Source organism: Cebus imitator, unplaced genomic scaffold, assembly GCF_001604975.1.
Source record: "Cebus imitator isolate Cc_AM_T3 unplaced genomic scaffold, Cebus_imitator-1.0 Scaffold602, whole genome shotgun sequence".
In the NCBI taxonomy this organism is placed as follows: domain Eukaryota; kingdom Metazoa; phylum Chordata; class Mammalia; order Primates; family Cebidae; genus Cebus; species Cebus imitator.
In genome coordinates, this window is record NW_016107917.1 from 438,405 (window position 1) to 443,010 (window position 4,606).

Consider the following 4,606-nt stretch of genomic DNA (forward strand, 5'->3'; position numbering starts at 1 on the left):
AAAAAAAAAAAAAAAAAAAAAAAAAACTTAAATTTCCAAAATTAGGAGAATGGTTTTCATTAAATTACGGGTACATTTATACAACAAAATGTTCACAGCATTAAAAATTATGTAGACCCCATAAACGTGGAGAAAAGTTTTTTTTTTTTTAAAATATGTAAATATAGAGAAGGAACAGAAGGTAGGCAAAAATGAAAACAACTGCATTGCTTGTAGGTTACTAACTATTTTTCAATTCACTATTTCATTCAAAAAATATTCAGTGAATGCCTACTATCTGCTAGGCACTATTCTAGGTGCTTGGAGTGATCAGTGAAAAAAGCAGATTCTTGCCTACAGAGCATACTTCTAGTGAGAGACTATGTGAGTAAATTATATAGTAATTAAGAGGTTAAGTGCTATGGGAAAATAAATAAAAATGGGGGAGGAGGATAAAGTGGATAGGGAATGGAAGGAGGTAGATGGTAAACCTCACTTAACATTTGACATTTAAGCCAAGACTTAAGTTTTCACATTTATATAATTTAATCAATCTTATGTTTCTCATTAATGTTCTAGGGTATCAGAAATTACAAGTTAAAATTTTATTTAAAAAATTTTCAACAGAAATTATAATTACATACTTATTACAAAATGCATTTTAATATAGAAAATTTAGAAAAACAAAAAGAAATAAAAATCCATAGATCTACCACTAATAATACTGTTAACATGTTTGTATACCCTTCTAGTCATTAATTTATGTATTTGAAATGAGATACAACTATTCTGTAACCTGTTTTTGCTACTTTGATGTATCATAAACAGCTTTCATGTCATTAAATCTTTTACATTAACAAACACAGTATTCAGTTGTCAACCAAGTCCTTATTGTATTGGACACCTGCGTTGTTTCTACTTTTTCACCATTATAATCAATGCTCATAGCTAAATCTTTGGACATACCTATGTAAATATTCCTCCCACAGTTTTCCATTCTTGCTTAATTAAACATACATTATCATTTCGGTGACTGATATTGCACTCTTGTATATTCCTCATTTCTGCTAATGTCAACATAATTATAATTTTTAATGCCTACATAAAGTCCACCAGGATGTACACTAATTTACTAAACTACTCCCTACAAGAAGACATTTAGGTTGTTGTTTTGGGCTTTTCCTATTACAATGCTGCAGTAAATGTCTTCTGGCTTTAGGCTTTGTTTCCATTTAATTATTTCCGTAGGATATATTCTTAAAAATAGAATCTACCCTGTGACTCTTGCCACATAGCACAACATTGTTTTTAAAACAAAACACAACATTGTTTTACAACAAAAAGTTGTAAGGATTTTAAATACCATGAGCAGGTGTAGCAGTTTCATGGCAAATGAAATACCTTAAAAAAAGGAAATCATGTTTTAAAAAATAAGATATAAAAGAAGTTAAAACACACAAAATCTAAAATCCACTCTGGAAACAGCTGGGGGGCATCAAAATCAATTATTTTCCTATTTGGGTTCCAAGTGTTAAACATCTTTCTTCCCGTGGCCCCAGAGAGACCAAAGATGGAATGCACTAGTGAAGACTGTCATACTGTATAAAGCACCTAGAAGAGCGCCCACCAAGTAGCAAGTACCTCGAGAAATATTTCTTCCTATCACCTATTTCTGATGACCACCAATATAATTTGGAAATATGTGCAGAACCCTCTTCAGAATAATAAATTCATGGTCGCCTAAATACTGGGCCTCTGAGAAGAGAACAGAGTGCAAAGATCAGCAGCAAAGACTTCTGTCTACTTACTTGTCCCCACGAGTAATAATCCTGATGAAGAATTTTGAGAGAAAATATACATTGCTGGTTGAGAAAGACTACTTACTGGGCATGCTACAGTTAGACAAATGTTTAGGTACAAGACCAAACACTACATCACACATATATGAAATCTAAATAAATGTTCCCTCGATTTTCAGCAGAAGGGTCAACTTTTTAGGTAACTTTTAAGGTAAATTTATATCAGATTTTAGGGAAAATCTGATATAAATTTACCAGACTGAGATGGCCGCCTGGATGGCCAGCCTGAAAGCTGTGAAATGAACTAAGGTCCTTTTCTAAGGGTTTCTTAGGACTTTTCACTTAATAACAAGGAAGGTGGACAAAGATACAGTATAAATAGAGCCAGTACCCCCTGCAACTAGAGTTGCCAGATTTCGCAAATGAAATACACAACCCACAACTGGAATTTCAAATTTAACTTAAACTATGCAACGTATACTTAAAAATAATTGGTTGTGTACGTGAAATTCTAATTCAACTGGGTGCCCCCCAGTGTTTTGTCTGGCAACGCTATCCCTTACACCTACCTCAACTTCGATTGAAGACAGCAAAGTGCCTCCCAGTCCTCTCTAACCTCGACTTCTCTGTTAAAAAACGAAAAGGTGTCAGCTATGATAAGAGTTTCTCAAACAGGAAAATAAAATACTCGATGCAAAATCCATAAATTGAAGTTTCATTTTAAAAAGTGATGCTACATAAATGCGTCAAGGAGCTAGGCGGTAGACTAAAAAAAGGGCATACAGAAATCTGACTACGAAAGCGGTGGGCTCTGGACGTGCAGAGGAACTTTCCAGCTAAGACTTTTGACAAAGAAATATCGCTCGAGGGGCCTCACTTGCCCATTCTGAATTAATGGCCTCGCGGGGCCGAGAGGAGGAGCGCCCAACAAAGCGCCTCCTCCTCCAACCAACCACGACTTCAGCGATCTCTCATAATAGACCCCACACCGCCGGGCCTGTGGCGGCTCAGAGACCAGCAACTTACTGACACCGGCAAGATTCGGAGATGAGTTGCACAAAAAAACAGGGCGGGAGCGAAAACGGGGAAAGCCCGAGGCGAAGCGAGTAGAGAGAGGTGGGCCGCCGCGGGTGGGCAGAGAAGGCAGTGAGGCGGCGGAGACAAGGCCTCAAGGGCCCTCGGAACCGCCATCCCCTCTTCCAAATCTAGCCTCGCCCGAGCCTCTTCCTTCGCTGATTGTTCCAAGAAATCCCACTACCCTCCCAAATAAGAACAGGCCGTCCCAAAACTCACCCTTTACCGACTGATCTCTCCTCGGAGTAACGGCGAAGCTACACGGCCTCTACCGTCCCGAGAAAAGAGCGCGCGACCGCCGGAAACGAGACGATGGAGATCGGTGCCTCCCAAGGGGTACAAAGTGGTGTTCTCGATTGGTTAGCTGAACTGCTAATCAAGGTTTATCTCCCGAGGCGGAATCATTTTTCCGCCATTTCTTAGATTCTATTGGCTGCCGAATGCCAAAGGCTTGAGTTGGTGTGAACGACAGATGGGGACAAAGAGCGAGGCTTTGTACCTAATACGCATGTGCAAGCGGCCTGGCGCGTGAGACGGAAAAGGAAAGGGGGAGGGGGAAAAGGAAAGGGAGAGGAGCTGGGGGTGGGGGTCGGAAGGAGAGACAAACGCACTAACTGAAAGACTGAAAGACCAAGTGGTGGGAGGGGGAAAGGAGAGGAGAAAATGGGAGACAGAGTAAAGTGGAAAGAGGGAGAGGAAGGGGAGAAAATGTGCGCGTAGGTGTGCTCGGAGCATTTCTGCACTGCGCCTGTGCAAGATGCAAGAGTAACAATGTCATATTCAATGTAATAGATTTGGCCTCGCCATGTTTCCTTTTTCCACACTTCCTCGTTAGGGCTTGCATCCTGACAGCTCATACTTAATCAGATTTCTAGGTGCTTCTGCTGTTTCTAGGGCTACTTGGGAAACGCAACTGAAATAGTCCACTCTTTGGTCATGGTTACAGACAGGAGGTGGGGGAGGAGAGGGAACATCATACCTTAGTCTCTGCGTGATTACACAGAATTGTAACCAGCACCCTCATTTCCATGGTAACCAGAAAACCTAGCAGTCCAAACATCACTATTGTTCCTATGATTTACAGAGAGCTTCAACAGGTGTCATCATTGCCGTGGATATACTGTAGGCCTACAGATCAGATACTCCATAAGAGGCCTATTAGTAACTAACCTTCACTGTTTCAGTAATGCCTAACTCGCCTCGCCCCAGTGGTTAACCATGGACTACAAGGATCAATTGATAGGTATTTGTTGTTAATTCCCACTAATTCACACTCAGGGTTGCAGGGTATCCCAGTGGGCACCACCTTATGTGGGGCACAATGATCTAGACTTGCTGTCTGCAATGATGGAAAGGTCCTATCTCTGCTGTGTTCAGTATGGCAGCTACTAATGATAAGTGGCCATTGATATATGACTAATGTGACCGGGCGCAGTGGTTTAGGCCTATAATCCCAGCACATTGGGAGGTCGAGGCAGGCAGATAACCTGAGGTCGGGAGTTCGAGACCAACCTGACCAACATGGAGAAACCTCGTCTCTACTAAAAATACAAAAAATAATTAGCCGGGCGTGGTGGCACATGCCTGTAATCCCAACTATTCGGGAGGCTGAGGTAGGAGAATCGCTTGAACCCAGGAGGCGGAGGCTGTGGTAAGCCAAGATCGCGCCATTACACTCCAACATAGGAAACAAGAGCCAAACTCCATCTCAAAAAAATTAATAAAAATTTTAAAAAATGAAATATGACTAATGC

The 4,606-nt window shown here is 40.9% G+C and overlaps 1 protein-coding gene across 1 annotated transcript in view; it reads right to left on the bottom strand.

The window, feature by feature from the left end:
* NONO (non-POU domain containing octamer binding) overlaps positions 1 to 3,576 on the bottom strand; it is a 16,434-nt gene extending 12,858 nt beyond the window's left edge. Inside the window, exons 1-2 of the mRNA XM_037734307.1 lie at positions 3,072 to 3,576; positions 2,348 to 2,404 (exon numbers count right to left, since the gene is read on the bottom strand). The gene's annotated coding sequence lies outside the window, so the exon portion shown is untranslated. The remainder of the gene's footprint in view (positions 1 to 2,347; positions 2,405 to 3,071) is intronic.
* Between the last annotated feature and the right edge of the window lie 1,030 nt (positions 3,577 to 4,606).